Source organism: Bos grunniens, chromosome 23 (assembly GCF_055505025.1).
Source record: "Bos grunniens cultivar Pamir isolate PY7600 chromosome 23, Bosgru_T2T1.0, whole genome shotgun sequence".
NCBI lineage: Eukaryota > Metazoa > Chordata > Mammalia > Artiodactyla > Bovidae > Bos > Bos grunniens.
The window spans coordinates 12,607,284-12,624,715 of record NC_141187.1 but is presented as its reverse complement, the minus strand read 5'-3'; the positions used below and the strand labels follow the sequence as shown (position 1 = coordinate 12,624,715).

The following is a 17,432-nucleotide window of genomic DNA, read 5'->3' as shown; positions in this document are numbered from 1 at the left end:
CCCCACACACAATCTCCTCCTTTCTAAGGCGGCAGCCTCTTAACTAGGCACAGGCAGGAGCTATCCTAAGAAGGAAGAACAGGAGAAGCTGAACAAACAGAAAACAAAACCAGGCTGAGCTACATTTAACTTTAAAGTACGGTCTTAAAAATCCGCCCCCTCCCCGCCCCCGCAACCACCACCACCTCCAAGGCCCATAACCTAAGCAAAAAGGGCCCTCTGATTCCTAGCACGTCTGGGGGAGGCTGGAAGCACAGGAAACTCAAGAACTGTGTGAGATGGATGCAGGAAAAGGAGTGGAAATAGTGTGCGAAAGGCAGGAGATGCTGGTGCTCCGCCCCTACACATCCTAGATCTGGACCTTCCAAACCACCTCATCCAACCCTCTTTTCCTTTGCCACTGCAAGGAACTGAGGCCCGAGAGGGGAAGGCCGCGCAGCCAACCGACCACAGCTCAAGTGACCTACACATCCAAAAGAATGTGCCCTGGCAGGGAACTCTTCGACTCGCTGCTCTCCCAGGGAAGGGGTTCAGATCCCCTCTCTATCTCCCCAGGCCTGGGTTTCGCACCGCCACAAGAAGCAAGAAGCAAGAGATGAGCTCGCGTCCCTCCCGGCCAGCCTTCTCATTTGTAGACAACGTGAGTGTGTGAAGAATATGTGCGCAGAGACGTGTGTCAGCAGCGGCTGGTGGACTGGAGACAGGGCGCGGGGGAAGAGATGGGGGATATAAGGGAGGAGGGGAGAGAGAAGGGGCGGCAGGGGTCACGACCGCCAGCGCGGGGGCCGAGGCGGCGGCGGCGGACGTGAGGATGCTGAGCCCCGCGTGCCCGCCCGCTCGCCGCCCCCCCACCCGGGGCCGCGCGTCGGCACTCACGCTGAGGGAAGAGGGCGACCTGCCAAGGAGCGGAGAGGGGGGGCGGTCAGGCCGCCGATGCCGCCGCCACCAGGCCTGGCCCAGCCGCTGCCAGAGCCGCCGCCTCCTCCCTCAGTTTCGCTTCCCCACTAGCCCGCCCCGGTCCGCGGGCCGCCTAGTCGCGCTCGGGTCCCGCCCTGCGGGCTGCGCAGCCTGATGACGTCAGGGCAGCCGGCTTCCCCCACCCCTCGCGGGCCCTGGCCCCGGGGAAGACCTGCTCGGCTTCGGGGCCGCCTCAGCCCCACCCTGCCCCGGGCCTGTCCAGGGCGCCTGCGCAGAAGACCCGACGCGGAAGGACTATAAAATCGAGAGCAACCAGGTCTCTTGTTTTCTGGCACTAGAGGACGAGAAACAAACGTGGAAAACAGAAAAGGCAAAGTGGCATCACATCAACTCCTCTCTCAATCAATTGTTTTAATTTTACAGATTAAGAACAAGTTTAGAGAGGTAAAAGATAAAATGGTTTGAAGGCACATACACCCAACCTTGTTGTTCACTGCTGTTATCTCCAACATAGAGAAACAGTGCAACCTCTACATATACTGAAGTAAAATCTGGAAGAAAGAAGGAGAGCTGTCTATGGCCTCTTACCGTATGGACACATAGGGCTTCCCTTGCCAACTCCTCTTCTGATCTTCAGACCAATGGGGCCAGAAGTTTGCTGAGCGTCCTCGGTGTCACCTTGTTCCTGGAGTCCAAGCTTGTTCTGCTCTCCCGGGACAGGCCAATGACTGGAGACCAGGGCTTGAGGCAAGGAATACAACTTCATTCTGAGAGCTGATTGACTGAGAAGCTGACAGACTATATCTCAAAATAACTATCTTGCCAGGTTTTTTTTAATAGATCAGCTATGGGGGGGGATGTGAGGAAAACAAAGTAAAAAGGCCATTGATCTTGCAAAGATCTCCTAGAATACAGAGTCTCAGGCAGGGGATGTGTTAATTTCTCACATCTTGCCATCTACAGGTGGACAGGGCTCTGAACAAAGGCGCTTTAACAGTCAGGCAGAGGAGCAGGATTCTCTGAGGCAGGGCTTACAAGTGATTATAATAACAAAAGCAATGAAAAGCAAGTCTAAGAAACACCTCCAACATGGAGTCAGAATGGGCCTGCAACAACTTCACACCCATAAACTCAAGTCTGACCTTCAGTTCAGTTCAGTTGCTCAGTCGTGTCCGACTTCGCGACCCCATGAATCGCAGCACGCCAGGCCTCCCTGTCCATCACCAACTCCCGGAGTTCACCCAGACTCACGTCCATCGAGTCAGTGATGCCATCCAGCCATCTCATCCTCTGTCGTCCCCTTCTCCTCCTGCCCCCAATCCCTCCCACCATCAGAGTCTTTTCCAATGAGTCAACTCTTCGCATCAGGTGGCCAAAGTACTGGAGTTTCAGCTTCAGCATCATTCCTTCCAAAGAAATCCCAGGGCTGATCTCCTTCAGAATGGACTGGTTGGATCTCCTTGCAGTCCAAGGGACTCTCAAGAGTCTTCTCCAACACCACAGTTCAAAAGCATCAGTTCTTCGGCGCTCAACCTTCTTCACAGTCCAACTCTCACATCCATACATGACCTCAGGAAAAACCATAGCCTTGACTAGACGAACTTTTGTTGGCAAAGTAATGTGTTTGCTTTTGAATATGCTATCTAGGTTGGTCATAACTTTCCTTCCAAGGAGTAATTCTTTTAATTTCATGGCTGCAGTCACCATTTGCAGTGATTTTGGAGCCCCAAAAAAATAAAGTCTGACACTTTCCACTCTTTCCCCATCTATTTCCCAGGAAGTGATGGGACCGGATGCCATGATCTTTGTTTTCTGAATGTTGAGCTTTAAGCCAACTTTTTCACTCTCCACTTTCACTTTCATCAAGAGGCTTTTGAGTTCCTCTTCACTTTCTGCCATAAGGGTGGTGTCATCTGCATATCTGAGGTTATTGATATTTCTCCCAGCAATCTTGATTCCAGCTTGTGTTTCTTCCAGCCCAGCGTTTCTCATGATGTACTCTGCATAGAAGTTAAATAAGCAGGGTGACAATATACAGCCTTGACGTACTCCTTTTCCTATTTGGAACCAGTCTGTTGTTCCATGTCCAGTTCTAACTGTTGCTTCCTGACCTGCATACAGATTTCTCAAGAGGCAGGTCAGGTGGTCTGGTATTCCCATCTCTTTCAGAATTTTCCACAGTTTATTGTGATCCACACAGTCAAAGGCTTTGTCATAGTCAGTAAAGCAGAAATAGATGTTTTTCTGGAACTCTCTTGCTGTTTCCATGATCCAGTGGATATTGGCAATTTGATCTCTGGTTCCTCTGCCTTTTCTAAAACCAGCTTGAACATCAGGAAGTTCACGGTTCACGTATTGCTGAAGCCTGGCTTGGAGAATTTTGAGCATTACTTTACTAGCATGTGTTCTCCCATAAGCCTGCTCTTTTTCCAGTGAATGGCACTGAGGTAGGAGATGGATGGGCCCCTCGGCTGGACAGCTGGTGTTTTTCAACTGGAGTAAAATTGAAGTTTTGCTTTCCCCAGACACTCCAAGGACAGAAGCTGAGCTGTGCTGAAATAAGGAGATAAAATGACCTCTCCTGAAATCAAGGAAGACTTCCCTGTCTGCACATGGGCAGTAAGGCTCCTTAGGGGTCAAAAAGGGAGGGGGCGCCACCCCATAGTAAGTGTGGGCAAACCCCCTACAGGTTTCTGTGGTGGAATCCATATTAGCAAAAAGTTGTGCACGCATGTTGGGGAGGGTTCTAGAACAGGTCAAGTGTGGGAAAAGAAATGAGATAACGGACCAAAGATTTAAAAAAAAAAAAATGGGAAAGGACTTCCCTGGTGGTCCAGTTGGCTAAGACTCCATGCTCCCAATGCAAGAGGCCTGAGTTGCATTTCTGGTCAGGGAACTAGGTCCCACAAGCCGCAACTAAGACTTCACAAACTGCAACGAAAACTCCTGCGTGATGCAGTGAAGACCAAAGATCTGCATGCCGCAACTAAGACCTGGTGCACCCAAATAAATAAAAATGAAATTAAATATTTTTTAAAAGATTTATTTTTGCAAATGGAATGAAACCAACAATTTTTTGAATCAAGGCAAGAATAATGCTTTTTCAAGGAATACTAGAATTCTTCCAGTATGTTTGAGTTAAAACTTCAATTGTAGTTTTTTGTTCTAAGATGAATGAATTCATCTTTGGTTAGATCAACATCTTAATCTCTTTGATTCAGTTTATTTAAGAAAGAAATGGACTGCATATCTGTGGTTCGACTTAGAAGCCATAAGATAGAAATAACTTTTGAAAGACTTCTAAAGTGTTCTAGAAATTTGCAGATTTCTCTTTCCAAAGAAATTTGACAGAATTGTATATTACAACTCCGTCTTAGAAAAGCATATCTTCCAGTTTCTTCCTTATTAATCACTTAACTGAAAATGTTTTTTTAATTTTTTAGGAAGCATTTATAACATTGACCTCATAACATTGAATTGAAAGGTTTAACTCATTCACATGATCAAAAGTATATGTCAGGTAAGCCATACATGAAAAGCAAAACTCTCATAATGTCCCAAGAGTGGATTTTCTTTTCCTTCTTTGTTTTTAAACTTTCTGTTCCAGTAAAACTTCTGCCCTTAGTTTGAAAATGTGCTTGAAGGCATATCTTTATGAAAACCAGCAAACTTCCATGTGGTACAGAAGGAATTTATATTTTGCTCTCATCTCTTTACAAAAAAATTTTAAATGCATTTGACTCAAAGATCTGCCTCTGATAAAGTTGATGGCATTTATGACTATTGACAAAACCTCTTTTTGAGGGCTGTTAGAAAAATTTTTTTGCCAGTGCTTGTCTAAGTAGAAAGATAATGAGTGATGTGAAGAGTTTCCCTTCTTATGAAAGTAGTAAAATGAGATGCTTTACCAAGCATCTCAGGGGCTCCGTCTGTGCAGAATACAAAGTTTTCTTCCCAAAAGTTTTATTTGGTAAACAATATGTTTACTTTTTTCAAAATGTTCATAGCCTTTGTAGTTTCCAAAAGGACTCACAAGATAAGAATTCTTCCTTGATGACATCAGTATGAGTACAGGATACAAAAAGAGGAAGCTGGTGACATTGAGAGCCGCATCTTGCTTAGATGCCCTTTTAGGCTGGGAAAATGTAAGATGCTCTTTCAATTTTGCTTACATTACACTTCAGTTCACATTCATTTTTACACATGCACACACACCATTTGTGTTCTAACACATTGGATAATTCAAGTAAAACAATATAATACAAGGCTGTCATCATCAATTACTTTTCCTTGACATTTCATTTTAAACTGGCTTTGTGAAAAATAGCTGGCTTGAAATTCAACAATAAAAAGACTAAGATCATGGTATCTGGTCCCATCACTTCATGGCAAATATAAGGGAAAAAAGTGGAAGCAGTGGCAGATTTTATTTTCTTGGGCTCCAAAATCACTGCTAACGGTGCCTGCAGCCATGAAATTAAAAGACACTTATTCCTTGAAAGGAAAGGTATGCCACACCTAGACAGCGTATTAAAAAGCAGAGACAGCACTTTGCCAAAAAAGTCCCTATAATCAAAGCTATGGTTTTTCCAGTAGTCATGTACAGATGTGAGAGTCGGAGTGTAAGGAAGGTTGAGTGCAGAACTGATGCTTTCGAACTGTGGTGCTAGAGAAGATGTGATAGTCCCTTAGACTGCAAGGAAATCAAACCAGTCAATCCTACAGGAAATCAACCCTGACTATTCATTGGAAGGACTGATTCTGAAACTAAATTCCAATATGTTGGCCACTGATGCAAAGAGCCGACTTACTGGAAAAGACCCTGACCCTTTCTGTGAGAAAGACTGAAGGCAAAAGGAGAAGAGGGTTACAGAGGATGAGATGGCTGGATGGCATCACTAATTCAATGGACATGAACTTGGGCAAACTCCGGGAGATAGTGAGGGACAGGGAAGTCTGGCATGCAGCAGTCCATGGGGTGGGATAGTTGGACAGGACTTAGTGACTGAACAATTGAAAACAATATAAACACATTGTTTTTATGAACCATTTGAAGTAAATTATATAGGCATGATACCTCTTGATCCCTAAATACTTAAGTGTTTATGTCACAAGAATAAGGATAGTCTCTTCCTTAACCATAGTATAATTATCAAAATCAGGAAGTTAACACTGATACGATATTTTAATCTCCAGATCTTATTTATATTTCATCAATTGTCCCATAATGTACTTTGTAGTAAATAATTTTTTGGATAAATGAGTAAAGAAAATGTGGTATATTAGAGAACAAACTTATCATTGCTAGGGGGAAGGGATAGTTAGGGAGTTTGGGATGGACATGTACACACTGTTATATTTAAAATGGATAACCAACAAACACCTACTATATAGAACATGAAACTGAGTACAAAGTTATGTAGCAGCCTGGATGGGAGGGGAGTTTGGGGAAGAATGGATACATGTATGTGTATGGCTGAGTCCCTTTGCTGTTCACCTGAAACTATCACAACATTGTTAATCAGCTGTACTCCAAATCAAAATAAAAAGTTTAAAAAAAAAGATAGAAAATGTGGTATTTACTTACATAATGGGATAAAGAAATCCTGTCATTTGCAGCAACATAGGTATAACTAGAAGGCGTCATGCTAAGTGAAATAAGCCAGATAGACAAAGAGAAATACTATATGGTATTACTTATATCAGGAATCTGGGGGTTGGGGGGCGGTCTATCTCATGGAAACAGAGAGTAGAAAAGTGATTGCCAGGGGCTGGGAGGTGTGGGGTGGGGAATATAAGCAGAGGTTGGTAAAAGTGTACGCAAACTGCCATTTTTAATATGATAAGGTCCGGGGATCTAATGTATAACATGGTGACTATAGTTGATAATATTATATTGTATAATTGAAATCTGCCAAAACAGTAAAACTAAAATTTTTTCACCAAAAATAAGAGGGTAAATATATGAGGGGACAGATGTGTTAACTTCATGGGGAGGGCAACTCATTCACAATGCACACATAAATCATCACACTGCACACTTTAAATAGCTGAAATTTAATTTGTCAATGATACCTCAATAAGCTGGAAATTTTTTTCTGGTCCAGGGACCTAACCAGTATCATACATCAAATTATGTAATGTCTCTTTAATTCTCTTTAATCTGGAACAGTTTCTAAAAGTTTCTAGTTTATAACCTTGACATTTTTTAAAAGCTGTTTCGTGAAATGCCCCCAAATTGGAATATAATGTTTCCTCATGATTAAACTGGAATCAGGTACTCTTGGCAAGGAGAGTATAGAAATGATATTGTGTTCCTCTTATGGCAGGGGAGGGGCATGATGTCTCTCTGTACCATTACTAGTGACAGTAATGTTGACCACCTGTTCAGCTGTTTAAGGGGGTGTCTAAGTTTCTGTACCATGACATTACTATTTCTTCATTTTCCATTAACAAGTATTTTGAAACTATCTGCATGTTCTGTTCCTCATCAAACCTTTACCAACAAGTTTTAGCTTTTGAGGATGACTCCTGCCCAAATCAATTTTCACTGTATAATCTACTAAATGGTAGCCTTCTAACTCCATCATTCTTTCTGACTTCAATGGTCGGCATTCTATTGCAAGTTTTCCTCCTCCCTAGTGTATGCATGTATATATGTATGTGGTTATAATAGCATTAGATCATTATACATTACTATTGTTATTTATTTTAATGCTCCAAGTGACATTTTTTGAAAGAATTTTTGTGTGGTTTTTAAATAAATTGCTTTTATGAACTATAGATAAACAAGTAATTTGTGTGTTAAGTAAAATGATGTTCAAGAAATATGTGTAGTAAGTTGTAGAAGATGGCAAGTTTTACACTTTATCTGGTTTCATCACCGTTAATGACTTTTAATCCTGGGACACAGATTATACAGTAGTAGCTCAAAAATTGAGAGATTGGTTCAAGACGGCAGAGTAGAAGGACACGTACCCACCTCTTCTCATGGGAGCAGTGAAATCACAGCTGCTAAACAACCATTAACAGGAAGACGCTGGAACCCACCAAAAGAGATACCACACTTCCAAAAACAAAGGAGAAGCCACAGTGAGATGGCAGGAGGAGTAGGAATCCCCAGAGAATGTGACTTTGAAGGTCAGTGGGATTTGATTACAAGACTTACACAGGACTGGAGGAAACAGAGACTCCACTCTTGGAGGGCACACACAAACTCCTGTGCACACCAGGACCCGGGGGAAAGGAGCAGTGACCCCACAGGAGACTGAGCCAGACCTACTTGCTAGTGTCAGAGGGTTTTGTTACCGAAAGCTTGGCCTATCTATCACTGGTCCTGAATCAAATCCCGGAGACAGAGTTTTAGATGAAGTAGAAAAGGATAACTTCATTGCTTTGCCCGGCAAGGGAGGCTTCTGCTATGTCTCAACCCCAGAGGATATGATGAAGGGTTTTATAACAGTGGTTCGGAGGTGGGCTCTGTAACAAGATTAGGGTGTAAGCAGGGTTTACAGTCTCAATCTACAATCCCATGGATGGAGGAGCCTCGTAGCCTTATTAATCTCAGGTGACCATTTCCTAATCTTGATAAACTTCTCTGGTCCCTTTAAGAGAGTCCCTTGGACTACAAGGAGATCAAAAGGAGATGGACTACAGTCCGTCCTAAAGGAAATCAACCCTGAATATTCATTGGAAGGACTGATGCTGAACCTGAAGCTCCAATACTTTGGCCACCTGATGTGAAGAGCCGACTCATTGGAAAAGACCCTGATGCTGGGAAAGATGGAAGGCACAAGGAGAAGGGGATGACAGAGGATGAGATGGTTGGATGGCATCACCAAATCAATGGACATGAGTTTGAGTAAGCTCCTGGAGATGGTGAAGAACAGGGAAGCCTGGTGTGCTGCAGTCCATGGGGTCGCAGAGTAGGACAAGACTGAGCAAGTGAACAGCAACAATCTCAGGTAGTCATTTCCTAGTCTTGATACGCTTCTCTGGTCCTTTAATCTTGACTAGGGTGGTTTCTTGGCTGCCCCTATCTTTTTTTAATTAAATATTTATTTATTTTTAGCTGGGTCTTCATTGCTGTGTACAGGCCTTCTCTAGTTTCAGTGTGCTGGCTTCTCATTACGGTGGTTTCAACTCCAGAAGATGGTGAAGGACAGGGAAACCTGGTGTGCTGCAGTCCCTCGGGTAGCAAAAGTTGGACATGACTGAGTGAACAACAACAATTCTTGTTGAGGGGCACAGGCTCTAGGGCATGAGGGCTTTCAGTTCAGTTCAGTTCTGTCGCTCAGCCGTGTCTGACCCTTTGCGACCCCATGAATCGCAGAACACCAGGCCTCCCTGTCCATCACCAACTCCTGGAGTTCACTCAGACTCATGTCCATCGAGTCAGTGATGCCATCCAGCCATCTCATCCTCTGTCGTCCCCTTCTCCTCCTGCCCCCAATCCCTCCCACCATCAGAGTCTTTTCCAATGAGTCAACTCTTCGCATCAGGTGGCCAAAGTACTGGAGTTTCAGCTTCAGCATCATTCCTTCCAAAGAAATCCCAGGGCTGATCTCCTTCAGAATGGACTGGTTGGATCTCCTTGCAGTCCAAGGGACTCTCAAGAGTCTTCTCCAACACCACAGTTCAAAAGCATCGATTCTTTGGCGCTCAGCCTTCTTCACAGTCCAACTCTCACATCCATACATGACCACAGGAAAAAGCATAGCCTTGACTAGACGGACCTTTGTTGGCAAAGTAATGTCTGCTTTTGAATATGCTATCTAGGTTGGTCATAACTTTCCTTCCAAGGAGTAAGCGTCTTTTAATTTCATGGCTGCAGTCACCATCTCCAGTGATTTTGGAGCCCAAAAAAATAAAGTCTGACGCTGTTTCCCCATCTATTTCCCAGGAAGTGATGGGACCGGATGCCATGATCTTCGTTTTCTGAATGTTGAGCTTTAAGCCAACTTTTTCACTCTCCACTTTCACTTTCATCAAGAGGCTTTTGAGTTCCTCTTCACTTTCTGCCATAAGGGTGGTGTCATCTGCATATCTGAGGTTATTGATATTTCTCCTGGCAATCTTGATTCCAGCTTGTGTTTCCTGCAGTCCAGCGTTTCTCATGATGTACTCTGCATAGAACTTAAATAAGCAGGGTGACAATATACAGCCTTGACGTACTCCTTTTCCTATTTGGAACCAGTCTGTTGTTCCATGTCCAGTTCTAACTGTTGCTTCCTGACCTGCATACAGATTTCTCAAGAGGCAGGTCAGGCGGTCTGGTATTCCCAGCTCTTGAAGAATTTTCCACAGTTTATTGTGATCCACATAGTCAAAGGCTTTGTCATAGTCAGTAAAGCAGAAATAGATGTTTTTCTGGAACTCTCTTGCTGTTTCCATGATCCAGTGGATATTGGCAATTTGATCTCTGGTTCCTCTGCCTTTTCTAAAACCAGCTTGAACATCAGGAAGTTCACGGTTCACGTATTGCTGAAGCCTGGCTTGGAGAATTTTGAGCATTACTTTACTAGTGTGTGAGATAAGAGCAATTGTGCGGTAGTTTGAGCATTTAGTAGTTGTGAAATTATAATTGTTGCACACTGTCTTGAACGGTTTTCTGTCCCTTCCTAGAAATACTGGTTCTTATTTTTTTTACATCATTCACAATTTTCTCACAAAGTTTTTATCATATATATCACATAGTAATACAGTGTTATAATCTTGTGGTTTTTAGGATAGTTAAGAAAAGAAGGAAAAATACAGTCTTTCATATTAACCCACGTATGCACAAATTCTGGTGCTCCTCATTTTTAGCTATGGATTTGGGTCATTTTCTGGTATCATTTCCTTTCAGCCTAAATTATTTCCTTTAGTCTATCTTATAACAGAGCATAGCAATGCTTCCTGTTTTTACCTAGTATTGTCTTTATTTTGGTTTCGTTTTTGAAGGACAGTTTTGCTGGATATAGAATTCTTCATTCAGCACGCTGCATATGTCAACCCACTGTTTTCTCCCTTGTTTTGGATGAGATTCAGCCAACAGTTGTATTAATTAATGCTCTCTTTATGTGGGGTCATTTTTCTCTTGCTACTTTCAGATTTTCTCTTTGTCTTTGAACACTAGACTAGGATGTGTCTAAGAGTGGATCTCTTTGTATTAATCTTACTTAAGGTTTGTTGCATTCTTGGATATATAGATTCATGTTTTCATCAGATTTGGGAAGTTTATGCCCATTATTTAAAAAAAGTTCTGCCCCTTATTCTCTCAACTCCCCTTTGGATACAACCATTAGACACATGTTGTATGTCTAATGTCTGTAGGATGTTCTCCCACAGGTCTTTGACCACCGATTATTGTTTTCAGTTAAAAAAAAAAACTTCAGATTGGGTAATTTCTATGAATTTATATTTGAGTTCAATGATTCTTTTTCCTGCCATCTAGAATCTGCTGCTAAGCCCCTCTAATGAATTTTTCATTTGGTTATTATACTTTTTGTGGTAACTCATATCTGCTGCTGCTGTTGCTAAGTTGCTTCAGTCATGTCTGACCTTGTGCTACCCCACAGACGGCAGCCCATCAGGCTCCACCATCCCTGGGATTCTCCAGGCAAGAGCACTGGAGCGGGTTGCCATGTCCTTCTCCAATGCATGAAAGTGAAAAGTGAAAGTGAAGTCGCTCAGTCGTGTCTGACTCTTAGCGACCCCATGGACTGCAGCCTACCAGGCTCCTCCATCCATGGGATTTTCCAGGCAAGAGTACTGGAGTGGGGTGCCATTGCCTTCTCCAGGTAACTCATATATTACATATAATTTACCATTTCTAAAGGTATATAATTCAGTGGCATTAAGTACATTCATATTGTTGTGCAACCTTCACCACTATTCATCTCTAGAACATTTTCATCCTCCCAAAATTGTTATCATTAAACAATAACTCCTATTCCTCCTCTCCCCTTAGTCCTTGGAAACCACCATACTTCTTTCTATCTGTATGAACTTGTATTCTAAGTATTGCATATAAGTGGAATCATACAATATTTGTCCTTTTGTGACTCTCTTTGCTTAGCATAATGTCTTCAAAGTTCATCCATGTTGTAGCATGTGTCAGAATTTCCTTCCTTTTTAAGGTTGAATAATATTCCATTATATATATATATAATCAAATATATATATAATCAAAATGTGATATATATATATATCACATTTTGATTATTCATTAATCCATCAGTGGGTGCTTACATTGCTTCTACCTTTTGGTTATCATGAATAGATTTCTTGGAAAATGAGTATACAAGTATCTGCTTGTGTCCCTGCTTTCAATTCTCTTGGGTATATATCCAGAAATGGAATTACTGGATCATATGCTAATTCTATACTTGATATTTTTAGAAAATGCCATAGTATTTTCCATAGCAGCTGCACCATTTTACATCCCCACTATCAATGCACAAAGGTTCCAATTTCTCCACATCTCCACCAACACTTGTTATTTTCTGGGGATTTTTAGTGGGTTTTTTTTTTTTTTCATAATATCTATCTTAATGGGGGTGATAATGAAGTGACACTGCAATCTCATTATAGTTTTTATTTGCATTTTCCTAATGACTGGGGGCTTCCCTGGTGGCTCAAACAGTAAAAGAATCTGCCTGCAATGCAGGAGATCCAGGTTTGATCCCTTGGTCAGGAAGATCCCTTGGAGAAGGGAATGGCTCCCCACTCCAGTGTTCTTGCCTGGAGAATTCCATGGACAGAGGAGCCTGGAGGGCTACAGAGCATGGGCTAACAAAGGGTCGGCCACGACTGAGGGACTGAGTGACTCACAATGATTAGTGATGTTGAGCATCTTTTCATGTGCTTATGAGTCATTTACATATCTTCTTTGGAGAAATGCCTATTGAAGTCCTTTGCCCATTTTTCGGTGGGTCTTTGGGGGTTTTACTGAATTATGGGAGCTCTTTATATATTCCAGATACTAATTCTTCATTAGATATATGATTTGCAAATATTTTCTCTCATTCCACAGGCCACCTTTTCATCCTTTGATGAATTACATTTTTTAATTTTTTTTTTTTTTTTTTTAGCTTCTGGCATCTTTTAATTTCCTAGAATCTGTATACAATTAACTCCAGCAGGGCAGTACTCAATACTGTTTAAGCCTCACATTTTAGATTAACTATTTAATATTATAAATGTGAATGCACATCCTCATAACTGGGAAACTAAATGACATAGATTTACTCATTATTTATGTAACCATACAAAATTTTATATGCAATGGGAGCTCTTATACCATAGAATCTGACCTTATAAATTATGCTATGCTAAGCTAAGTCACCTCAGCCGTGTCCAACTCTGTGCGACCCCATAGACGGCAGCCCACCAGGCTCCCCCGTCCCTGGGATTCTCCAGGCAAGAACACTGGAGTGGGCTGCCATTTCCTTCTCCAATGCATGAAAGTGAAAAGTGAAAGTGAAGTCTCTCAGTCGTGTCTGACTCTTAGCGACCCCATGGATTGCAGCCTAACAGGCTCCTCCGTCCATGGGATTTTCCAGGCAAGAGTACTGGAGTGGGGTGCCATCGCCTTCTCCGGACCTTACAAACTAGCTTACATATAAAACACAGTTACTCTTTGCTCATCTGTCCTAACTTAGAAAGTGTTGCACCAATGCTTAAGATGTGATTAAAACAGATGCGTTCTCAACACAAGGTTAACAAACCTTGAGCTCCACCCTAGAAATACAAACCTATAAATCAAAAATTGTTTCACCAGAAATAGGTTATGAGCAACTCTTACCAAAGTAGTACTATAGGGAGTTACAATGTTGACCAAAAGAAGACACAGGTTTCTCACTGAACTTTTTTTAATGGGTCTCAAAGTTTGTAACAGATTTTTGGTCAAGTTGTTTTCATTAAAAAGTAGTGATTTTAAAAACTAATAACTTAAACTGCCACACACAAAACATAGGGTCCACAAAAACATTCTCCTTTCTTTCTGAAGGTTTTACGATGCATTGTTGTCATTAACCGGTCTTTTACTATTAAACTTAAATGGCCAATTGAGACAAACTGTCTGAGATCGTTCTTTCACTGCTGATTAAGACTGAGGTGGCAGTTATTGGGGATAGTATTCATTTAGCCTTCTGAGCTTTCTGGGCAGACTTGGTGACCTTGCCAGCTCCAGGTGCCTTCTTGTCCACTGCTTTGACACCACAGCGACTGTCTGTCTCATATCACGCACAGCAAAATGGCCCAGGGGAGGACAGTCAGAGAAGCTCTCGACACACATGGGCTTGCCAGGAACCATATCAATGATGGCAGCATCACCAGATTTCAAGAATTTAGGGCCATCTTCCAGCTTTCTCCCAGAACGATGATCAGTCTTCTCGTTCAACTCAGCAAACTTGCAGGCAATGTGAGCTGTGTGACAATCCAGCACAGGTGCATATCCAGCACTGATTTGGCCCGGATGGTTCAAAATAAGCGCCCGAGCTGTGAAGCCAGCTGCTTCCATTGCTGGGTCATTGTTGCTGCCACCAGCCACATTGCCACAGCGAACATCTTTGACAGACACATTCTTGACATTGAAGCCCACATTATCCCCAGGAAGGGCTTCACTCAGTGCTTCATGGTGCATTTCTACAGACTTCACTTCAGTTGCCACATTGACTGGAGCAAAGGTGACCACCATGCCAGGTTTGAGAACACCAGTCTCCACACGACCCACAGGGACAGTACCAATACCACTGATTTTACAGACATCCTGGAAGGGGAAATGCAAGGGTTTGTCAGCTGGGCGAGTTGCTGGCAGGATGCAATCCAGAGCTTCAAGCAGGGTGGTTCCACTGGCACTGCCGTCCTTTCGGGTGGCTTTCCGTCCCTTGAACCACGACGTGTTAGCACTTGGCTCCAGCACGTTGTCACCACCCCATCCAGAAACTGGCACAGATGCTACTGTGTCGGGGTTGTAGCCGATTTTCTTAATGTAGGTGCTGACTTCCTTAACAATTTCCTCGTATCTCTTCTGGCTGTAGGGTGGCTCAGTGGAATCCATTTTGTTAACTCCAACAATTAGTTGTTTCACACCCAGAGTGTAAGCCAGAAGGGCATGCTCACGGGTCTGTGCGTTCTTGCAGATACCGGCTTAAAATTCACCAGCACCAGCAGCAACAATCAGGACAGCACAGTCAGCCTGGGATGCGCCTGTGATCATGTTTTTGATGAAGTCTCTGTGTCCTGGGGCATCAATGATGGTAACATAGTACTTGCTGGTCTCAAACTTCCACAGGGAGATATCAGTGGTGATACCATGCTCACGTTGGGCTTTAAGTTTGTCCAAGACCCAGGCATATTTCAAGGAGCGCTTTCCCATCTCGGCAGCCTCCTTCTTGAACTTTTCAACTGTTCTGTTGTCGATCCCGCCACATTTGTAGATCCGATGGCCAGTCGTGGTGGACTTTCCTGAATCTACATGCCCAATGACAACGATGTTGATATGGGTCTTTTCCTTTCCCATTTTTGCTTAGGTTTAATGGTGGTTTTCACGACACATGTGTCCTGGCAGCAAACCCGTTGTAAAAAAGCTCAAGTTTTTAATTGTGATGAAGTCCAATTTATCTATTTTCTCTTTTGTTGCCTGTATTTCTGACATCATATCCAAATAATTATTGCCAGGTATAATGGCATGAAGATTCTCTCCTATATTGTAATATTTTGAGTTTTATAGTTTTACTCTTCCACTTAGGTCTTGAATCCATTTTGAGTCCTTTGTTGTAGGTGATGTAAAGGTCCAACCTCCTCTTCTTGCGTATGGATATTCAGTTTTGCCAACACCACTTGTTTTTTTTTTAAGATTTATTTATTTATTTTTATTTTTTTGGCTGTGGTGAGTCTTATTGCTGCACGTGGGCTTTCTCTAGTTGCAGGACGTGGGGGCTACTCTCTAGGTACGTGTGTGGGCTTCTCATTGCAGTGGCTTCTCTCAGTGGAGCACGGACTCTAGCTGCGTGGGCTTCAGTAGTTGTAGCACGTGGGATCAGTATCTGTGGCTCCTGGGCTCCCAAGCACAGGCTCAGTAGTTGTGGCACACAGGCTTAGTTGCCCCATGGCATGTGGGGTCTTCCCAGACCAGGGATCAAATTGGTGTCCCTTGCATTGCAAGGTAGATTCTTAATCACTGGACCACCAGGGAAGCCTTCCAACACCACTTGTTCAGAAGACTGTCCTTTTCTCGTTGAGGTCCTTGCATCTTTGTCAAAAATCATTTACAATCACTTGACCATGGAGACTTCCCTGGTGATCCAATGGTTAAGACTCCATGCTTCCACTTTGGGGGACAGGGGTTCAATCCCTGGTCAGGAAACTAAGATCCCACATGCTGTGCGATGCAGCCAACAATTAAAAGAAAAAAAATTTTTTAAGTCACTTGACCATATGGGTTTATTTCTGGGTTCTCTATTGCAGGGGTCCCCAATCCCTGGGCCACAGACCAGTACTGTTTTGAAGTCTGTTAGGAACGGGACCACACAGTGGGAGGTGAGTGGCAGGCAAGTGAACAAAGCTTCATCTGCCACTCCCCATAGTTCACATCACCGCCTGAACCATATCCCCCTCATTCCATGGAAAAAATGTTTTTCATGAAACTCATCCCTCGTGTCAAAAATGTTAGACACCACTGCTCTATTCTATTCCGTTGGTTGATATGTCTGTCTTTATGCCAGCACCACACCGTTTTGATTGCTAGAGATTCCATATGAATTTTAGGATAGATATTTCTGTTTCTGCAAAAAAAAAAAATTAATGTTGTTGGCATTTGGATAGGGATTGCATTGGTTTTATAGATTATTTTGAGCTGTTACTGTATTCTTCAACTCCAGAATATCCTTGGGTTCTATTATTTCTATCTCCTTATTGAAAATCTCTATTATTGATTCATTGTGATCATAATTGCTTTGAATTCTTTAAATATAATTTCCTTTAGTTCTTTGAACATCCTTATAATAGCCTCTTTGAAGTCGTTGTCTGCTAAATTCAGTATCAATAGTCACTCAGAGTCAATTTATATTAACTGTTCTTTTCCAAGTATGGGTCATACATTTCCATTTCTTTGTGTGTCTTATAATTTGTTGTTGCTGTTCTTGTTGTAAATTGGACATTTTAGATATCTTGTAGTGAGTCTGAATTCTAATTCCCCCCTGCAGGTTACTGTTATTTCTATTTGTTTATCTGTTTATTGTTTCTCTGACTAGTAACTTGTCTGGGCTAAATCCATGAAATCTGTCTCTCCAGCAGAATACAGCTACAACTTCTGTCATTTTTTAGTTATTTTTATTTCTGTCTTCCTGAAGTACTTACCTCATGTACTTCACAACTGAGTGACTAGCCACTGATCAAACAGAGCTTTTGTCCAACCACCTCAAGCCACTAAACAATCTTCTGTCCTCTACTGACAGGTCTGTGTATGGGGGGGAGTGTATTCATAGTTTAGGCCACCATTTTCACTCTTAAAATTATGACCAACCTAG

At 42.6% G+C, this 17,432-nt stretch overlaps 1 protein-coding gene and 1 pseudogene across 3 annotated transcripts in view; both read right to left on the bottom strand.

The window, feature by feature from the left end:
* CMTR1 (cap methyltransferase 1) overlaps positions 1 to 1,006 on the bottom strand; it is a 53,547-nt gene extending 52,541 nt beyond the window's left edge. For both annotated transcript variants that reach the window (XM_086371477.1, XM_086371478.1), the window contains exon 1: positions 877 to 1,006. The gene's annotated coding sequence lies outside the window, so the exon portion shown is untranslated. The remainder of the gene's footprint in view (positions 1 to 876) is intronic.
* Positions 1,007 to 14,039: 13,033 nt separating this feature from the next.
* LOC147346715 (elongation factor 1-alpha 1 pseudogene) lies at positions 14,040 to 16,698 on the bottom strand (annotated as a pseudogene). Its single transcript, XR_015153149.1, has one exon. The product of XR_015153149.1 is annotated as an elongation factor 1-alpha 1 pseudogene (transcript).
* Between the last annotated feature and the right edge of the window lie 734 nt (positions 16,699 to 17,432).